This window comes from Pipistrellus kuhlii, unplaced genomic scaffold (assembly GCF_014108245.1).
Source record: "Pipistrellus kuhlii isolate mPipKuh1 unplaced genomic scaffold, mPipKuh1.p scaffold_m20_p_8, whole genome shotgun sequence".
NCBI classification, from domain to species: domain Eukaryota; kingdom Metazoa; phylum Chordata; class Mammalia; order Chiroptera; family Vespertilionidae; genus Pipistrellus; species Pipistrellus kuhlii.
The window spans coordinates 5,385,703-5,407,870 of NW_023425584.1; the positions used below are offsets into that span (position 1 = coordinate 5,385,703).

At 49.2% G+C, this 22,168-nt stretch overlaps 1 protein-coding gene across 3 annotated transcripts in view; it reads right to left on the bottom strand.

The window, feature by feature from the left end:
* The window catches only part of DOCK2 (dedicator of cytokinesis 2), a 355,728-nt gene that overhangs the window by 80,622 nt on the left and 252,938 nt on the right, over nt 1-22,168 (bottom strand). The window lies entirely within an intron of this gene.

The following is a 22,168-nucleotide window of genomic DNA, read 5'->3' on the forward strand; positions in this document are numbered from 1 at the left end:
AAGAATATATCCTTACCAGATTGTTACAGAAGACCAGAAAACAAACAAACAAACAAACAAACAAACAAACAAAACCAAGCCACACTTAGAGAAAGGGAGTTATATTTTATTAAGCGCAGGGCCAGAGAAAAATGTGCCTTTCAAATTCTGGGCCCCCCTACATGGAGAAAACCTTTTCTGTTTATGCATTTCCCAGCTCCTTTGTCTCCCAAATTTGGAATGAGACTTTTGGGCCTTCTGGGAAAGAAGGCCTGCGTGCTGGGAAGGGGCTATGAGACTGTATCTCAAGGCCTGGCCTGGTGTCAGCACTGACAACTCTGTCTGGGGCATAGTCCATGGCCTCACTGGAATGGGAGTAGTCTTATTTTCCTTATTATTTAAGCAAGCAAGCATTATACAGAAGCCAAAAGAGCAGAGTTAAAATTTCAAACAGTTTTTATATAAGATGGATGCTTCAAGATCATCAAACTTCCCTGTGAGGAAATGTCCCTTTATGGCTTATTCATAATCTCATTCATCCAAAAAGCATTTACTGAACACCTGCTTTATTCCTGGGACTGGAAGAGGAGCTCCAGATAGAAGACAAGGCCTAGTCTTTACCTCTCCAGCTGCTTGGACATTGGGGAAAGAGCACTGTATTGGTGTCAGGAGATCTAGCCCGTATCAAGATCCTAAGGACAGTTTGATTTTCTTGTAAATAATTCCATATGTCTAAGCCCCCCATCCCTTTATACCTGTAAAGTGGGATAATAATCCACCTATGTCTACCCCATGAGGTGCACAGAAGAATCAAATGGTCCGATAGCACCTTGAATGCCCTGCAGTTCTCCATGGAGCACCATGAGCGAGCCTGTGGGAGGCCAGCAGCCATCAGGAGCAGCACTTGTTAAGGGCCATGGAGGATGAAAGAAATGAGAACACATGGCTCTTGTTCCCTAGGAGCTTATGAACTAGTTGGGAAAGTAAGAGTAACATCCATGAGGAGACGAGTACAAGACCCTCGATCAGGAAGCAAACTCTGCCCCAGAGGGATTCAGACAAGAGGGGCACCCATGCAAGGACTGGAGACCAGCTGGTTCTGGAAGAACCTTTGGGCTCAGAGGAGCCAGAGACATCCCCTTTCAGGCACCAGAGTCCATGTCTCACCCTTTCCTGCTTTTTTCCCTCCCAGATCCTACGAGTCTGTATGAATGTGTTTCCTGCCAGGTCTCGTGTCTGTAGGCAGGATTTAGGGAGATCTGCTCTGGAAGTCTGGGAAAGGAAGTACTGACCACAAACCCACTGTGGGGTGGGGTGGGCCACAGAGATTGCCTCCGGCAAGATCCCAGGGGGACTGCTCTCTGAGCCAAAGAAGCCCCTCGTGGTGCGGCAAGAGCAAGGCTGCGGAGGGTGGTGGGCCTGGGGCATAAGGATGTCTCCAGGAGCCCGCTGTGAAAGGGCATCAAACACCAGACAGGTGGGCCTGGGGGTGCTATGCTTGAACCAGGAAAGCGGGATTGGTATCACAAATGCTGTCTTACTTAAAAACACAACTAATCACACACAAACACCCCCCAAAACAAAGAGACCCCCAACTTTTCCTTTCTTGAAAATATATAACAAATATGAAATAAAAGTGTTCTCCCAGATGACCGATTTGCCCTGATAGCTGGAAGAATAGCCCTGATGTCTATCCCCAGGAAGTGCCTCCGTATCCCTCCACAGGAAGTCTTTCGGGAATCGGATGTCCCTCAAGCTCATATTCCCTAAAGTGGCTCCCAAAGAACAGGATTCTCATTGGCTTCTGGGTTCTTTCCAAATAGGATGTTGGTGGTAGGGGGGGGGGGTGCTTTTTCCATCAGCAAGGCCAGCTATGCAATTAGTGGGGCTCAGATGATATGTAAATGCAGAGTCCTTGTTAAAAATTATTCAGAATTTCAAGACAGCCACAGGGTCCTCTGAGCACCAACCACAGGGCCCTCTGAGCACCAGACAAGATCTGCTAGTGACCACACACACACACACACACACACACACATGGAATCTTAGAGAGCATGCCGGCTGCAGACAGGGCAAGGCTGGAGTCTCCAGGACAGCAGTGTGGACACTGTGTCTGGTGACGGGGACCCCAGCCTCTTCACTGGGTGAGCCTCTCTCCAGCTCAGGCCCCCAGGGATGGGGGTGAGTTTGTGCCATTGCCAGTCCCTTCCAAACCAGACAGAGCACCATCACTGCTAACTTCACCTGGTCACACTTATACCAGGACACGGGCTTTCTTACTGTGCACCGCTCTGGACAGGCTGCATGTAGGAAAGGAGGAATCTTAGAGTTTGGGAGGTGGAGTGTGTGTGTGTGTGTGTGTGTGTGTGTGTGTGTGTGTGAGAGAGAGAGAGAGAGAGAGAGAGAGAGAGAGAGAGAGAGAGAGAGAGAGAGAGAGAGAGAGAGAAATGGAGGCAGGGAGTGGGAGGGGGAGAGCACGCACACTACTTCCTACTCCCTCCAATCTCCTGTCTCCCTTCCTCAAAGAATTCAGCCTGTGGCCACTAGAGGTCTTTTCTCTCACATGGTAGCAGCCCAGCAGTTCCTTCGGCTTTTTATTTATTCCTACGTGAGCAGACCCACTACACTTCTTGCATCTAAACAGTGAGAATTACAACATGAAGGACTTACTATTCCTTCTCGTGGAGTAACTCTGCCGCTGGCCAGAGCCCGGATCGCTTTGCAAGGAACAGAGGACCTCCCCTGCAGGTAGCCGCTGCTTCAAGGTAAGAGGCTGAGCAGCTTTCCGTTCTGTGATGCATGATCCCGGGAGAGAAAACGCGATCGTCTCTCGGACAATAGTTTACTTTTAAAGCTTTGGCCAAAAGGAGCCCTGGGGTTGGGCGCTGTGTGTGTGTGTGTGTGTGTGTGTGTGTTGGGAAATCCACCATTGTGAGAACCGAAGGCTGCCCCAAATGTACTGGCAGGGAACGCTTGTCATTCCCAAAGGCTTGATTTGCATGTGAACGGGGCAAAAAGGGCAGAAAACAAACCTCTGTGCTCAAGTTCACCGGCATTACCTTGAAAGGGCTGCATTGTCTTAAGCCTTGTTGAGAGAAACTTCCATGCTTCCTTTTAGAAAAAACATCAGGAGGGGGAGGGGGACTGATCCCCACCGAGAGAGAGTGGTCGGTTCATGAAAGAAACCATCATCTTCGTATAAGGACCGGCTCCGGGTGTTACAGCTCACCCACCATCAGCATTACTTTCCCAGCGTGTCCCCTCCTCCGTTGTCACAGCCACGGAGAAACGCCCGCCAGGCTGGGTACCTCTCAGTAGTGCTTGCGGGGAGACTGAAGTTTGGACAAGTTACCTGCCTTTGGCTGTGAGTGAGAAGTGACAGCGTCTCGCTTCCGACTGGGAGCGCCCCTGTTTCTACTCCAGCGTCTAGTCCCCCTGAGAACCACACCTGTCACACATCCCACCAGGTGACTGACGTCTGTGACATGTTTGAGACACCAGCTGCAGGGGCAGGTTCGTATTTAGAAAGGGCTCCTCCAGACATTTAAATTAAAACAAACAAACAAAACAGAAAAACCTCTGTCATGCAGATAGCATGATGATTTAGCACTAGGCGCCTCTGCCGTGTCCTCAGCATGGAAACCCACCTTCCCGCGTCCTGCGCCCCCCTCCCCCCCTTACAAGTTTGAGATCTTCTCCAGCCACCATGTTTTAAATGTTTAGGAAGAAAGAGAGGAATTGGGGGTGGGGGTGATGGTTAGACTGTATCTGCCTTAGCAACTCAGACACTGCTGACATGGGCACAGCTCAAACTTTATAGTGTAGCAGCCCGCACCCCCAGCCCCGTCAGCAGCCTTTGAGTACTGCCTGGGGAACAGTGGGGTGGAGGGGTCTCTTGCAGTCCAGGCTGGCGAGGACCGGCTCTTCCCAGCCCTGGCTGAGATGCTGTAGTGCTGTAGTGGACGTAGATTTACTACCAAGGCATGAGACAGCCACTCATCCATACCCAAGCAGCAAGCCAGGCGCCAGGATGGGAAATTGCTTCCTAAAACAGAATACCAGGGGGACCTGCATATCAAATTCCAGAGAGAAATTGTATCCGAGATGCTGGCACCAGCAGGGCACAGTCACCTCGGCTCCTCTCAGGGCGGTTGAAAACGTAGCTAATGAATCACAGCAGGAGGAGACACGGTGTGAAACTAGGTCAAACGTGTAAAAATAAGTGCAATCATCCAGGCACTCGGCTGATGAGGGGCTGCTAAGCCTCTTCAGCCACCCAGACAATCAGGCCTCCTCATTAATTCAGCTGGCAGTGTGTGTGGGAGGTCTCGCACACCTGGGAGAGAGCCCATGCTCCAAAGGCAAACAGTCGGGGTCCCTTCACTGTGCCATGGCGAGAGGGAAAAAGAAAAACCCAGGATCCTGTGATTAATATTAATTAGCTGGGCTACTAGGTGATTGCGATCAGGAGAGTAGCCCTCCCCCAATCATTCTACTCCTTTGCATAAAAAAAAAATCGCCATCAACACCATCACTGTCACCACCACATTGATAGCTTCGGTGCACAACACTCAACCAAACATACCTATCTAGCCAGCTCTGATGCTAACACACCTACACACCAGCCAGGACCCCTGCAGTGCCAGGGGAACCAGGAAGAGGATAAAGGTTTGCCCAGCCTTAACACACAAACACAACAGGGGGAGGGGCACGGCTACTGCCAGTGTGCCCCCCACTCACCTGAGAGCAGTGGGAGTGATGAGATCGCAGAGGGGGGAAAAACAGCCAACTTCGGGAGCTTGTACCTAAAATGCCAACATTACTATGCGATACCAGCTGGTGACACGTTGCTATAGTAACTTCAAATAATGTGCACGACCAAAATAAAATAATAAAATAAAATAGAGAGAGCACCCAGGAAAGGAGAAGAAGGAAAGTTTGCATGCTCAGGGAGGCTCATGGAGAGGAGACCTTCCATCTCCTGGACCATCGATTTCCTTTCGAGACTGAAAGTGGCCGAGTGACACTTTTAGGTTGCTTCTCCATTTACCCCTACGTCTGCCGGGTGGTTATATAAGGGGTTTTATTCTTGGATGGAATAGGTGCTGGCTGTGTGGCGATCCAGGACCGGAGGTGGGAGGCTGTGGTGTCAGGGAAAACAGGGCATCTACCACCCCTTCCTCCATTGGGCAGCTCAGAGTGGGAGCTTGTGACAGTATTTGCAGAGACTAGGGTGTGCGTTCTGTCTGAGCGACCATCAAGTTCTGGGCACTGCACTGGGTGCTGGGGTGCAGCCAGGGGCAGGACAGATAAGGCTGTGTTTTCAAGAGCTCCGAGGAGCTTACATCTGGTTCTGCCGGGATGTAGAGCTTCAGAGTAGGGGGTCTAGGAGCTGGGTGGCCTGAGTTCAAATCTCAGCTGTACCCCTTACTAGTTGTGTGACCTTGGGCAGGGTCCCGTGCCTCAGCGTCATCACCTGTGAAAGGGGGTAGAAATAGTCCCTATGTCATACAGCTCTGATGAGAATTAAGTCAAATCAATTGTGTAAAGCACTTGGAACACAGAAAACCCTCAGTCATTACCAACGATTACTACCATTGTCATTGCCGATGGCTCTGGTCCAGAGAAACTATGCAGATCAGCTAACTGCAATCCTGACCTGAACAGAGGAAGGGATGCCTCCACCTAACGGTGACCCTCTGTGGGCACACCCGGCGCTCCCCATCACAGCTCGGGACAAACAGCTAAGCGCCCTTGGACTCTGATGGTGGTTAACATGCCCAACGTCCAGTTGTTTAGTAAACTGAGTCTGTGCCTCTTGGAACAGAGCATGCTGGGAGGTTTCCTTTATTTGGGGATAACTGCTGGCAGGTAGGAAGAGTGACAACAGTGTCCAAAAGCATGAGATATCGAAAACTTAGTCCCCCAGACATTAGCTTTAGGGGTGCCTGTATCTGTGTGGGCGCAGTGCCATTCTTTGGTGACCAGGGGCCTTGCTCTGTGACAGCGTTAACCAAGTCACCTTCCTTCAGGGGAAGCTTCTGATGGGCAGAGATCCAGAGCTTTCGGAGACCTGCTCCATATCAAAGGTCCAACATCTCAGGAAAACTAAGGTGCCACATGGTTGCCTTGAACTCTGGATGTGCCTTGACACACTCCTGTGCACAACATGGCAGCTCAGAGAGTTAGCTGTGTGCAAACCCGTCCAGCCCCGTGGGCATTGGTGATGGGCCAGCTGCCTAGCCAGGGCTAGAACTGCAGGCTTAGTGTCTCCTCAGAGAACTGTCCTCACTGATGAGGAACAGGAGGGTCAGGGTCCCAGGCTGCTCTGAATCAAGGCTGGAAGGGGAGCCTGAATTAATCACACATTCGTCCTTTGAAACTAACCCCTTTGGATGCTGGCTGAAGCCCATGCACATGGCTTTGTGTGGGGTGACTTAAAATCTTCCAAGGAATACAGTGAGATCCTTAATCCCAAGGAGAAATAGAAGGCGGGCAAATTCCTTTCATTCATTGCCTTACTGAATTATCTCATAATCTCAGGAGGTCAGCTCTGTGCCCATTTCACAGATGAGGAAAGTGAGATACAAAGAAGTCAAGCAGCTGGACTATACAGACATTTAATATATAATGGGGCAGGAATTAAAATTGGGGTTTTTCTGACTCCAACCCCTGTGTTCTTTTCAAAAACCCACCATATTGCCCCGTTAGCACTGGCAGCTTTAAATGAGAGACATTTCTGTCCACTTATTCATTGCTGTATTGGCAGAATCTAGACTTGAATTTGCACATAGTTTGGGATCAGTAGATACTGGCTAGATGAGAAACTGAGTTTATTTTCATATTCCCCATCTTTGAACGAATGTTACTGGGACCCACGGCCCCCACAAACTATGGAATGTTAGGGTCACATGTTGCCTTACGAGAGGCTGGGAATGAAATAATTTTGTTCTACTCTGAGTGCAGTGCGCCCCATCTAAAATTATACTTGATAAACCAGAGAAAGATCATTCTTTCACACATTCCTTAATTTAACAAGTATTTCTTAAGCCTCTACTATGTTCTAGCACATTTCCAGGTGTTAGGGATACAGCCATGAATGAGATTAACAAGGGATTTCTGCTTAAGGAGCTCATATTCCTGTTGGTTGGAGGGTCAGTGATGGGGAAACATATTAAGCAAGTAAATACATGTGTAAGATCATTTTAGACAGTGATATCTACTAATAAAACTTTACTAAGAGCACAGTGGGTGTGGCAAGGTGGTTGATTATCAATCTATGGATCAGGAGGTCATGGCTTGATTCTGGGTCAGAGACTGTGCAGGAGGCAGCTGATCAATGGTTCTCTCTCATCATTGTTGTTTCTACTCTCTCTCTCCCTCTCCCTTACTCTCTGAAATCAATACAATTGTATGTTTAAAATATTACAAAGTAATGAGGTAGAATGGAATGAGGAGGGACCTATTTTCAGAAGGTGGCCTCTTAGAGAGTTGATGTTTTAATGTAGATCTGAATAATGATAGTCAGTCATGCAAAAATCTGCCAGAACAGCATTCTGGGGCAACTGAACAGCAGGTGCAAAGGCCCGGAGGTGGGATGTATGAAATGAGGGCAGGTGAGGTGTAAGATGAGGTCAGAGTGACAGGCGGTGGCCAGGTCCTGTGGGCCCCTATGGATCAGAGGCGAAAGTTTGGATTTTCCTTCCAAGTGCGAAGGGAGGCCACTGATTTGGGTTTTAAGAAGCTCTCTCTGTCTGCTGTGTGTTTCAGGAATCCCTCTTTAAAGAGGCATTTTTCATGTCTTACAACACAAGCCCATCTCCAAGACATACTGGAGTTTTTCCTGGGGTCATGGTCCATGAACAACACCAGTTGTGTTTTCATGTTGCCTCTTCCTCATTCGTGGTAGTGTCCCGGCTCCTCGGCGAAGAGTTTCTCACTAACTGATTGCTTGTAGCATTCAGGCCTCCTCCTTCGGCAGGCATGGATGTGGACTCTAATTTCACATGAGTCCTCTGCCTGCTGTTCAGTGCTGAATGAGGGGGCCTTCTCTGGCCTCTCCCAGTCTCTGGGTTAAGTCATACAAGCCCGTGGGCCTGCGAGGCCCGCTGGCCAGGAGAGGGGCTAGGGTTCGGCACACCCCGTTTCCAGCTGAACAGCAGGCACTTTTCTAAATGTTTCTAATTGCATCGTTGGAGGTGTGGGTGGGGAAGTTCACAAATGTGATTGCAAAAGGAGTAGTTTCAGAAACAAGGATTTATTCTTGGTGCATACGCCAGTGACAGTCTTCCTTGCTTCTCACCGAATGCCCGGGCAAGGGCTGGGCAGAGAAGCCTGCTTTCAGCCCCGGGCAGTGTGGTGTCCTCACGTCTCCCCAAGAAAAGTCAGAGTCAGGGCACTGAGGGGATGTGGGCTCTGGAGAGGACCCCCAAGTAGCCCCTCACCTTCTCCTGCAAACACTGCATCCAGGTTATAGATGACACAAGGTCAGCCTTCAACAGGAAAAGGCGTCACAAAGGAATAGTACATCTCAGACAGGAGGCACTGTGGGCTGCAGGATAACAACCACCACTTAAAGGACTAAGTGGGTGTTGGGCAGCACACTAAGCCCTCTACTTATCAGTAAGGACGTTGTACAGGGTTGTGGCGAGGGAAGGAAAGATCTGGAAAAAGGAGAGCTAATATTAGTTGGACATTTAAATGTCAGACACTGGGCTAAAAAAGCATGCTGATGATAACAACAGCCACCAGGTATGGAGCACTTGTGATGGGCCAAGCACTGTCGATGCTGCATCTCATTTGATCCTGGCAACATCCAGTCAATGTTGGCAAAGTCACATGCACTTTATAGACGAGGGAAACAAAGGGCAGAATGGTGACACGGCTGCCTAGGGCAGCTTGAGTCCAGAATGTTGTTGTTTTCTTTAGAAAAAAACAAAAAGACTATTGTTTTGTAAACATGATATAATCTTAATAAGAAAAGCAATCACATGAAGAAAAATGCATAACAGTTCACCTTACCATGCCCCCTGTCCCCCCTGAATGCTAAGAATATTCAATGCAAGTAATAAACCTCTAAAATGTTAAGAAACATTTTAAGCATTTCTTGTGCCTCTATAGAGATAAAAGGATGGATGGAGACATGGATGGACACATGGATGGATGGATGATGGATGGGTAGATGAAAGGATGGTGCTAGATTGGCAGATGATATGGGCAGAAAGGCCACCTGATAAGGCTAGACATACAGCTACTTAGATAAGACCAGCCCTCTTAATAACTATGTTCTATGGCAGCGGTTCTCAATCTGTGGGTCTCCACCCCTTTGGGGGTCGAACGACCCTTTCACAGGTATTTACATTATAATTCATTAACGGTAGCAAAATTACAGTTATGAAGTAGCAACGAGAATAATTTTATGGTTGGGGGTCACCACAACATGAGGAACTGTATTAAAGGGTCGCGGCATTGGGAAGGTTGAGAACCACTGCTCTATGGTGTATCAGTCTCCCATGACTTTAGGCTCAGCTGAGGACCACCCCTTCATTTGCGGCTTTGCTTGGGGCTTTGCAGGCCAAGAAGGGTTCAGTGTGAGACACCAACACCACATACTAGGAAGGATGTCTGGTTTCCCATAGACGCAGCTTTCCTAAGGCCCTGGACACGGCCTCCCCATGCCCTGGGATCAAATCCCAGCCCTCTTCAGATGCTCTGCAACTCTGGGCACGTTGCTTTCACTCTCTGAGCCTCAGTTCTCGCATCTCTGAGGTGGGGATAACAGTGCCTGCTGCCGATAGGGCTGCCATGAGGATGGGGTGGAAAGGGGTTCCGTGGGAAGCCTGGCACACCAGAGGCTCTCACACAGCCTCCTTGCCACCCCAGCCTCAGCCCCCTTTCCAGTCTGCCAGGAGTTCTGTTGATGAGCTGAGGAAGCTGTAGAGCTGGCTTTTGGTTGACTCGTGGGGGATGGTTTAAACCTTCCTGTGGGCCTGGGGAGCATGGCAGGTGGTGGTTTGTACGAGCTCTGCCTGTCCTTCGTCCTTCTCCCTTGCGGGGCCTCCACGAGGAGAGGAGTGGAGGGGCAGATAGATACAGGTTCATGGCCAACCAGGCAGCCAGGCAAGAGTTTTCAGGAGGGATGATGCCTTTGTGGATAAAAGTTCACCTCATGTTTCCTCCGTGAAGAACAGAGGAGTATGGAGAAGGTCTCTCCCATCACGTTCTCAGCTTTTCACCGAGGCCTCTCTCAGCACCTCCCCTCGTCCCCACATCGGTCTAGCTATTCCTGCTGCGAGAGGCCGGCCTGCCCAGCACACCAGGTGGCAGGGTCTGATTGCGGCTCACTGTGGGCACAGCGGATGGAGGTCATGGGTGATGTTTTGGGGGGGCAGACTGGAAAGGTCTTAAACCTCCACCTGTAGCTAACAGGATGCCACACAGACCCCTGCCTACCGGGCTGCCTCCGGGCCAGCTCTGCTGACAAGGCCTTGAGAACTAAAGGGAGCCACCGCAGCCCTTGCTCATCATTCCTATGACGGGAGAGCTATTTCATCTGTGAACAGTGAGAACTGGCAGGATCGTCATGCTCCGGCTTTTATGAAGCTGATCCAGGTGATAAAATATCCCAGAAACTGAGCTCAGAGATCACTGGCTGAGTGGCTGACTTCGCTGCACATTAACGAGCCAGTCAAGCCCTTTTGCATAGAGCACTGCTTCTGATGTCCTTCATGGGGGGGGAAATGCCCCGCCCCCCCCCCCGCAAACCTTCCCCTTCCCCGCCACACACAGAAGGCCCATGGAGGATGGAGCAGAGGGAAATGGAAGTCCATTCATTCCTGCTCAGCTGACCCCTGGCGAGAACCCCGATCTCCTGCTTCCTGCCAGCCCCGGCTCCCCGGCTCCCCGGCTCCCCGACAGGCTGGCTCCTCTTAGGCAGTTTCCTCTCTGACCCGGGAATGACACCTCATTGACTTACTGGTTTGCAGTTTTCCCAATGACATCATACTCCTTTCCCACCCACCCTGCCTCATTCTTTCCCTCTGCTCCCCTCCCTCCTCTTAAATTCCCATTTGTCCCACTTTTGCTTCCCTGTCCTTTGGAATGGTCACAACACCTTCCAATTACCATCCGCTGCAGTCCGCACTAGCTGCCTGCTGACTCCCTCGCCCGTCATCATTAATAAAGGTGACACTGCAGCTTGGCATGCATGCAGATGCTCTCCCACCTGCCCCCTCCCCCCCTCCCGGAGCAGAAGGCTGCCTGGTCAGAGGGCCCCTGCCTCTGAGGCTTTCTCCCTGCGCCCAGCTCCCATCACTATGTTCTGATCTGCACTCAATTAAAGGAAAATCAGGCGACACAATGAAAAGTGCCAGCTAGAAAGCTGGCCTGGTGGCATCCAGATAGATCAACTTACTACAGGCCATATCTACTAATTCCATCTAGAAAAGGAAAAAGATGTTACTATTGTCTGAGCTGATTTGTTCTTTAAAACCCCTGCTGGCTCTCTCACCCAGGAAGGCCAGAAGAAATCCTGACAAAAGTCTAATCAAAGTTAAAGCTTAGAATCAGAGAGCGGATGGAAAGAGTGATTGCTGGGAGTCCTTGCAAGCCAGCCTCTTTGCAGCACAAATGAGGGAGCATGGATCAGAGAGGTTAGGTGGTTTCTCCATGGTCACACAGCCCCTGAAAGGGGCAGACCTGGTCCTAGAGCCCAACCATTCTGACCACCGTGTTAAGAGTATACAACTCTCTACTGCCTCCCAGCTTTCCCCCTCAGTCTCCGAGTTCCCCGCAAACAAAGTGACTATTCTCTCCCAGTCCTGTCTCAGACCGGTGGTTGTCCTGGGTTGTCCTGATACCCAGGATAAATGGACCTCAGCTAACCACTAAGGCTGGTGTTTGTGGTGCACAGTCCTCTTTATCTTCCTCATCACATATGTCTCCAGATTTGGGGGAGAGCAAGCCATTGGGCACTAATTTCATCTTCTAAAAAAATTAAGTGGGTGAATCTATTACCACTATTTATCCCTGCTTTGATCTATTACACTCTGTGCCCAGCATCCAAATCTGGTTAACAGCATCGAATTAAGGACCGAACGATTGATCATTGAAGTCACTCTGCATAATGAAAATCATCTGCCTGTGTGTTTAAGGGGCCTCCGGGCAGGAACAGGGGGGCTCTGCTTGCGTCACTTTGCCCAGAGAGCCTCACACTGGCAGCCCGCCGGCCTTGTAAAACTCACAGAAATGCTTTGTTTGGCCAGCACGGTGTTTTTTAAACGTATGACTTTTTGGTCAACATTTAAACACCAGAAGCTATTGCATAACATTGTAGATTTCTAGATTGTCAGCATCTCTAGGTTATTGGGAGGATTCTGCATTCCCATATAGCAGTACTGGGAGCTAGCTGCCCCCTGAGAGGGGGTGCTGAGGGCGTGGGCATCACTTTCCAGGTAACCAAGGCCTGGCCCCCGTTCTTGAGAGACCAACTTGTCCTGGTCAGCCCAAGACATTCTTGCTTTTAAGCACTGAGAGCCCCGTGCCCCAGGAAACCCTTGGCAAACTGAGATGGTTGGTCACCCTCCTAGCTCTTCCTTTATGTCCCTGCCTGGTCCCTATGGGCATTTGCGCATATGGGCTTTCCCCCATTGTTTCTTCTGCCCACCTGTCTCCACAGAATGACATTCAAGGCTGCCCACACCTGAGTCCTGCTTCTCCCCAGCCTCTTCACTCCGTTGGCATTGGTGTAATCCAAAGGAGCCTTCTTTTATGTCATGATGTCTGGTTCATTTTTAAAGACCCAGGCACATGCCTTTCCCTCCTCCAGGCAGCCTTCTCTGATTCTACCTGATGTTTTTCTGCCCCCTTAACACTCAATTATTTCTCCTTTCAAGGCCTTCATCACCATCAACACAGCATCAAGTGAGTAGCCTTTGGGAGTGGCTTTCCTAAGGACTTGGAGGGACTCAGAATTGTGATAATATTGAAAAATGTAAAAGTAACAAACTTAATTTGAAGGCCCTATCACTTCAGCTGTGAATTTTGAACAATGGACCAAAATGAAAACTGAAAACCATCCTACACATACCCACGCCTACTCCACGGCAATGTTTACCATGCCAGAGTCCAAGAACCTCTGGGTCTCCTGAGCATTGACATCCAGTTCTCCTCTGCCCCTGACATGGAACCTTAATCATATGTCCATGTGTCTGTGTCCTCCACCTGCCCTGGGGACACCCAAGGGCAGGGGCTTTCTTCCATATCCTGTATCCTCAGTGTCTGGCACAAGGAAAGTGCTCAGTAAAAGATTACCCGAGTGAGTGAGTGAGTGAACTCCCATTAAAGAGACTGGGAGGGCTGTCTTATTTTCTGTGATTTTAAAGAAAAGAGGGCTTCTTAGCTGTCCCAGGGCCCCCAGGGCCTCTGTTGCTTAGTGATCTTCCTGAGCCACGTCATAAGCTACAGCAGTCAATGACTGGGCTCAAGCTGTCATTCTTTCCATCCTTACTCCTAGGATGATAAGATTACAAAGTGTTGACAGCTTCAAGGTCTCTTCAGATAAATAAAGAACATTCCAGGAGTCCAGCTTCCTACTGTACATTTCCCCAAGGACACCCCATAGGCAGTTCATAATAAACATGTCAACATCCTCCTTCCCCTCTCAGATCCCTCTTCCTCCCTCCCTCCCACATTCCTCCTTAAAACCACCCACTAGCTCAAGACAATAGTCTAACCACGGTCCTTGTTTCTGTCCTCTCTCTCTCTTCCTCCTTCTTTACCTTTCTTTAAAAAAAAATATTTTTATTGATTTCAGAGAGGAAGGAAGAGGGAGAAAAAGAGATAGAATCACTGACGAGAGAGACTCAGTGGTCTGCTGCCTCCTGCATGTTCCCTACTGTGTGTCAAGCCCACAACCTGGGCATGTGTCGAATCCAACAGTGACCTCCTGGTTCATAGGTTGATGCTCAACTACTAAGCCATACCGACTGGGCCCTTCCTCCCTCTTTCTCTCTCCCCTCTCACATTTCATAAGTCACCAGGCCTGGAGACTCAGAAATCTGTCTCAACTGTGTTCATTCCTCTGTTCCCACTCTCACTGCCCTAATTGAAGCCACCGCCATGGTGACCTGGATTATGGCAATAGTCTCCTAAGAGGTCCCCTGCCTCTACCTCTACCCCCCTCATCTCCATATTGCAGTCAGAGCGTAATCTTACTGAGTTGGAATGAGACTAATTCTCATTCCTGCTTAAGATCTTTAATGCATCCACTGACTCTTAGAGAAAAGTACAAACCTCTTAGCAGTGGTGTGAGTCCTTGAATGATCTGGCCCCTTTTCTACTGCAGTCCTTCCTTCTTGCTCCTTCAGACTCTACCACCAGGCCACACAGAATCTGCCCTAATTCCCTCCAACTCACTTACCCAGATCACATGCAGATCACCTCTGACAGCTGTCTATATGGTGTTCCTAGCCTCAGCACGTGCATACACACACACACACACACACACACACACATACCACCTCTACTGAATTTCAGGTCTCAAATTTGAAATCCCTTCCTCCGGTAAGGCCTCTGGGAGTCTCCCCACCCCCAGCTGCATAGGAGACCCCTCTCTGAGCTCTCATTTCCCGGATCATCACTAATGGCACTAGTCGGTTCTCAGGAGCCCCCTCCATACCCATCTATCTCTGCCTTAGGGCTGTGAGTAGGGTCCCATTTTCTCCTTTTCTCTTCATCTGCAATAGAGTGCCTGGCTCACAGTAGGTACTCACTCAACAAATACTTGCTCAGTGAGTAGCTGTGTGGTCCCAGAGAGCAGAGGAAATGGGGCACAGATTGGAGAGGGACCGAAAGGACATGCACTGATGTGGGTCTGCTTGGTGGGGACGCACCGATTGGCAAAGGGCTCTCTTGTAGTCTCCTTGAGGAACTGGACTGAAGTCTGGTCTGTTATGGAAAGTAAAGTGCTCACGGTGTAATGGCTGGAGCCTGAGTGGGAGGGGGAATGGCTTTGGAGTCCTGGCCCATCTTCTTGGCCTCCTGTCCCTGGGTCATAGTAGGAAGCAGCGCTGGGCCCAAAGGTAGAAGACCCTGGTCTCAGTTGCAGGCCTGCCACTTGCTTCCTGGGCAGGCTGCTTTCCCTCTTTGGTCTTCACCTATAAAACAAAGCTATAAAGCCACAGCTCCTTCTACTCCGAGGGTGGGGACTTGGATCACCCACAGCTGAATTTGCATCCTGGCTCCCCAGTTCCCCCGCTGTGTAGGGCTCTGTAAGTAATGCTGACTTTGTGGGGGTGTTAGGTAGATTAAATGTGGTCACATTCCTTAAGTGGATAATTTAGTTCCACTCACAGAATAAGTGCCCAATTAATGGTTACAATTTAAAGTGTAGGCATGTCACATGGCTAAGTTTTCAATGGTAGTAAGTTAAAACTACACAGAAACAGCTAAGATTTGGGCTCTTCAACTCAAAGTCATGTCACCCCTCCATCCCCCACCCAAATCAAAAAGGATGAGTTGGGAGATCATGGTTGAATCTCTTAATCTCCGTTGACCTCAATGTCCTCACCTGTGAAATAATAAAGGGGCCTTTAGCTTCAAACACTGAAAGTCTATGATTGATACCTGAAAGTAAAGAGACTGCAAATTAGGCCTCTTCCTTTCTTATTCCTTGGATGAATTGGGCTTGGAACCTCTAGTTCCAAAACTTTACTGCACATTAGAATTACCTGCCGTCCAGTTCTCAGACGTCAGGGTCCTTCATACTTCCTGGGTGGTTCTACATGCAGCAAATGTGGGGATCACCACTCTCAGGGAGTCAGAGTGGCCTGACAGACAAAACGAGGCAGCCGCCCTGACTCCAGTCTGGCCAGCTGTCCTAAACCAGCTACCCAGTTCAATCCCTATGAACCTGCTTCTCCTCATTCCTGATTCGTAAGGTTTTAGGAGCAATAAGTGAGACAACGCATGGGCACCAGTGCCTGGCCCCTCAGAGTAGGGTGCTCAGACCAGCAGCCTCGGGGTTACATGGGAACTTGTTAGACATGAAGAGTCTCACTCAGGCCCCAGTCTAGACTTGACAAATCAGAATTTGATCCTATGAAGGTTCCCAGGTGGGCAGCAGGCTACTGAAGTTTGACAAGCACTGGGTGCTGTTTAATTAAATGTACCTTTTGTAAGCTTCTCATCAATCATCTCTTCTCATACATTAACCATTCATCAACATTTGCATACCACGAACAGGGCCAGATGCTGGGCCTCTATCACAGTGACTGGCACATAGTAGGACTTCAACAGAGATTTGGGGATTAAATGAATGGATACAAAAGGGAATCAGACCTGGCTCCTACTCTTTAGACCTCCTGGTCCAGGAGGAAAATTAAGTCATGAACTCCATTATCCAGGGCAGAGTAGGGAGAATGAATGATGAAGGCTCCCTTCATTTGCACACTTGCAATGAAGCAGATCCATGCTAAGCAACTGACACACATTGTCTCTTTGAATCCTCCCAACAACATTAGGGTGAGATGTATTCTCGTCTGACTTTGGCAATGAGGACGCTTTGGCACAGAGAAGGTAATGGAGCTTGTCTAAAACCACCCTTGGCTAATACGTGGCACCGAGATTTGAAGGCAGGGCAGCCCCAGCCAACACTCTTCCGTGCTGCCACACGGGGAGAGGAAGTGCTGGGGGCATTTCCACTTAATTTTGACTTTCAAGGGCAGCCCCATCCCCAGGTGCAGTGAGGAGAGGCAGCGGGAGGCCCTGCGGGCAGGGACACCTCCGGGTTTCTATTTCCAGCAGGAAGGCTGGCCAAGGGCTGACAGCTACTGCAGGCTGCGGGGCTGACACAGCTCACCGCAGCTCGCTGCCCCTCTCCCCAGCCTCTCTCCTGCCACTTGGACATTTTACTTGCAAATGCATTCCGCAGATGGCGCCAGGCTTCTCAATGACAAGTCTGGGCAACAGGAAGAGAAATCACTGTCTGAACTTGGGGGTAGGAGCAGAGCAACTTTCTGAAAATCACCTGACCAGGAGCAGGGGCCAGGAGTCCCAAGCCGGGCTCTGAGCTCCAGGCTGAGGAGGAGTCGCTGACAACACAGGCCTGTGTCCCCCAGGGAGAACAGATACAAGGTACTTCCCTCAGCTTCCTCCCCAAGCACAGGAGTTTGCAAAATCTACATCGGAACCTTGTGTTGGTCAATATGATTACGTCATAGGCATGAGACCGTGGATGGTGTGGCAATTAATTGAAATATTTATTTCGGCTTCCACTTTCTGTGACTTCTCTCTCCCTGCTGGTTCCATTGAAGGAGCTGGACTTTTGTCCTCTCCCCTTGGAGTGGTGTCCTCACAGTTGATCTGATAGCATAGGTCTCATCTGGGCATCACCTGGTGCAGGCCCCTCTCAGACCTGCTGAATCAGAACCCCAGTGCCCGCCCAGGGAGCCGCATTTAACAAGCCTCCCAGGGGTGATAACGGGGGTAAAGTTGCAACAGCCCTGCCTTTGAGAGCTTTGAGGAGAGCAAGAGGGACACATGATGCTGAGGAGGATGAGGAGGTGGAAACTGAAGGAAAAAAGGAGGTGTAGCAAAGATCAGTAACTCCTGCCCTTGGTGAGGCCCAGGGGGGACAGTGCCCTAGGACAGCTGGCCCCTAGTCCCGGTGGTACTGAACTAGCAAAGCCCCCACTGTTAGGGACATGCATGACCACGCACTGGCTGAACCTGCAGTGAGCAAGATTCACCTAAGACCAGGAACTTCTCTGTGTGAGGAAGCGGAAATTGAGTCCCTGTCAAGACCAGCTGAGTCAGGCCAGGGCTGCTCTGGGTTAGACCTGATTTAGAGAAAATCATGGACCTGTCATCCATCTCACAGGAGTTCCTGGGCATAAATTCATACCCATGATACCAGAGCTACGTTAAAAAGACTCTTCTTCCAAGAACATTCTCAGCCCCTCAAACACTCTCTTTAGCCAAAGACAGCAGTGGCTGGTGAACACAGAACAAAGGGGTTGGGATGTTTTGTTGTTCAGTTCAGATTTGCCCCAAGTCTAAATTAGATATTTACTTCTGCATCGACTTGCTCAGTGCCTTCCCTCGGTGGAGCTCCTTAAAGGCAGGGACAATGTCTGTCTGTCTCGTTCACCATTAGCTTCCCAACATCCAAAGGAAGATCTGACTATACAAGGTGCACGATAAATATTTTTTGATGGAACACGTGTTTAAATTACAAACACTGTGCTCAGCACGCTATACTTACTCTTGCTCTGTTGTTAGAGTTGATTAGCTAACAAAGGTGAGGCATTCCCCTGGTGTAAGGCAAGACTAGGCAATTCAATTTAATTCTGTTCAGTGAAGTTCAAGCCATTTCAATTATATTCCATTCATTTTAATTTGATTAAACCAACCTTCACAGAGACACAAGAAATCTGACAGCCTGTGTGCTGGGTGGGAAGAAATTCACAATAAAAAACTATCCATTTCCTGTCCTGGAGGTGCTCCCCACTTACAGATCCCCACTTATGGCCAATGACAATAGTCAGACATACAACCGAACTTACCTACACTCAGGAAATTGCAAACAGACAACTAGTTGACCTGAACTGGATCTCATTGCCATCACTCACCAATGTGCGGGGTGTCTGATGGCAGCTACGGAGCTTTAAATATTGCACAAGACCAGTGGGAGTGAATAAATGAGATGATGACCAAGAATACAACATGGAATATAGTGCCTCCTCCTCCATCTCGCTCGTCTCCTGAGACTGAAATTCTTCATCTGAACTAAAACCCATCCTAGGAACTCGTGCTCCTTTCCAATCCATCATTTCTCCCTTTTATTCTATTTCATCGTGAGTATATGAGATTTTAGCCCACTCACTTCCCAAAGATGTGAGATGAACAACAAGTTAAAACACAGGCCATGTTATTAATGTCCGGAAGTGAGTTCATCTATTACGAGGAGCGGACATAGTGACGTTCAGGCACCACCAGTGAGCAGATGTACCCAAGGGCCTGGTGTTGAGTTCTCTGGTCCCGAAGGCAAAAAACAAGGAACTATATCAATTTACACAGTTTTAATTTTCTGACATGGAAGATAAGTGCGGCTTTCTGCAGAGACCACATTATTTGCTCTTCCATAATGAAACAGTGGCAGGAGCTTATCATGAGTCCTTTATTAAAAGACTCAGAGAAGAAGCAGGGTAGACTTTGCCTTAATCAGTTTCAAGAAAGCAACCAACGCAGCTCAACCTTGTTCTCATCTCCACCCTCAATAGAGGCAATTCTCTGAGAGATTGATAGCCCGGGATCCAGCACGCTGCTCCTGATGATCCAGCTTCATAGTGGTTTAATTTAATTTAGCCCCATTTGCTCTAATCTGGACCTCAATGGAAATCAAACAGCCGTTTGCCCTCCTTCCGAGTATTAGCAGGCTCAGCTCTCTGACATGCTTCTGTTTCCTCTTTGCCAGGCCTGATCTTTTCTCCATCAGTCATTATATTTTCTATTTTATCCCTAGGAGTATTCTACGTGGTCTCCACACCACTCTTCCTTGATCTTTCTAGTTCTGTGACCACTCTTAGGATGTGGGAGAAACAACTAGGATAGCATTTATTAATAAAACAGCTGGCCAAGATAGTGAAACAAAATCAAGGATCTCAGAACTGGAAGGTCTCTCCAGCGTTTCTTAGTCCAGTGGTCGGTAAACTCATTAGTCAACAAAGCCAAATATCAACAGTTCAATAATTCAAATTTCTCTTGAGAGCCAAATTTTTTAAAGTTAAACTTCTTCTGACGCCATTTCTTCAAAATAGACTCACCCAGGCCATGGTATTTTATGGAAGAGCCACATTCAAGGAGCCAAAGAGCCGCATGTGGCTTGCGAGCCATGGTTTGCCGACCACTGACTTAGCCCGACACCCACCCTCATGCATGCTCCCCTCTACAGCATCCTCAATAAAAGACCCAGTGACCTCTGCTCAAGTGACTCCAGGAAGAGAGAACTGCCCACCTGCCCAGGAGCCCCCTCCCCTGTGGATAGCTAGAATTGTTAGAAAGGTCTTTCTTACTTTGTGCCATAAACATCTCTCTTGGAACATCAAAAGATGGAACCAGTTCTGCTCCTGGAGAATTGTCTTCTGATGCCCTAAAATGTGCTTTTTATACCCACCCCTGCTCACCGGAACACTCTACGAAGCTACCTAAATCTCCATGTATTCTTTATGTCCAGGCCTGGGCTTAAGTACTACTTTGGAAGTTAGTAATTTATTAATGGAATCTATTGGATCTAAATTCTGGGAAACTGTGTCATTCTTTACCAAACCTACCAAGGGCTGGTCAAGCTGATAAAATAACCATTTGAGGCACACAAAGCATACTATATATAGATAGATATAGATAGATAGATATAAATATCTATCTATCTATATATAGATATCTACATCTATATCTATATCTATTTATATCTCTATCTCTATCTATCTATCTACCTATAACTGTCTTATTTATTTTTGGCGAAACAGAGAAGCATGAGAAGGTGAGAGCCCTTTACCTCAAGTCTGACGAGGGAGACTGGAAGGCTGATGAATGACAGCCTTCGGCATGAATGGCCTCTCCTGCTGGGTGCTGCTGACACGCTGGCTTTTTTTCCCTGGCCTTAATGTTATTGAACAATCTTTAAGGGAGCGCTTTGCCTCCTATTGAATCTTGAAATGTGACATTATTCTTATAAAATGAATGACTAGACCGTATGCAACAAATTCTCACCAAAAAGAAGAAGAAAAATAAAAAAGGGGAGCCCTGGCCGCTGTGGCTCTGTTGGTTGGGCATCATCCCGTGCACCAAAGGATTAATGGTTCGAATCCAGGTCAGGGCACATGCCGGCGTTGTGGGCTCTATTCCCTGTGGGGGCCATGCAGGAGGCAGCCAATCGTTGTTTCCCTCTCACAGCAATGTTTCTCTTTCTCTCTCTCCCTCCCTCTCTCTGAAAATCAGTAAAAATATTTTTTAAAAGGGAAACGTACCCACTTTGTCCTCTAATGGTATGAAAAAGGGGGCGTGGCTGGGATGAGGAGAACAGCCAGGCCACCCTGTGTCTGGGGGAGGCTGGGCACACCGGGATTTCCAGGAGAGCGCTCCCCGCCGTCAGCCCTGCTACTCGGACGATGGGTTTTTCAGGCTTTGTTTGTTTGTGCACCTTCAGGGCTTTTCACTGTCCCCCAAGTCCCAGTTTAGAGGGAAAGAAGGCAGAGATGGGCTCTGTCGGTCTCACAAGGTCCTCGTTAAGGACAGCACAGCCAGGTGCCATGGGGATGTTCCTTCTCCTGCAAAGCAGCTTCCGGATCATCTGTGTGTCCATTTAGCCGGGGCCCCTCCTTCCCCACCCCAAGGGCAGGTGATCAAGTGGACTGCAGCCCCTGCTTTGTCCGACCTTGCCTGTGCATGTCTTGCTTCCCATGTGTTCACCCATTCGGGAAGAACATCCACTGGGTGGATTTTAAATGTGTTTGCACGGCTTTCATTTTCCAGGGCATCACACCGCAGTGTAGGGGCGAGGGGAGCCGGCAGGCCCTCTCCCGGCCACGTGCACACTCGGGGCGGCCTTGCAGGAAACTTCCCTCCCCTCCACTGCCTGTGTGAGGTGTCTCTGTAGGCAGGTTGTTTAAGGATGTAATTAATTCCCACGAGCAGGGGCAGTTCAGGGGCGAGGCCAGCAGCATTAGCTGGAGCTCAACCAACCCTGAAGCTAACGGGGCCAACGCAGATCAGGAACCGGAGAAGAATCAAAGGCCACCCCCCACCCCCACCCCCCCAAACCCAGGGCGCTCTGCGAGCAGGAAGGCCAGGAGGATTCCGTGTCCCAAGCCTCCCTGCCATGTGGCTGCTCTGTTAGCGGGAAGGAGGTTTCTGTGGTTTCTTTTCGAAGACTGCTCAGCAGAGGGGAGAGTCCCAGTTCCACCCGGGAGCCCGGGAAGGCACCTGACACCTCTGAGCCTCAGTGTCCCCTTCTGCTCAGTGGGGATGGGGATGGTACTTAACCTCACAGGCTATGGGAAGGATAAAGTAAATAATAATAGCTAGCGGTGGTGGAGTCCTTATTATACGCCAGGCAATGTGTTAAATGCCTTCTACATTTTGTCGCATTTAGTCCTCACAGCAATCCTAGTAGGTAGAGATATGGATGCAG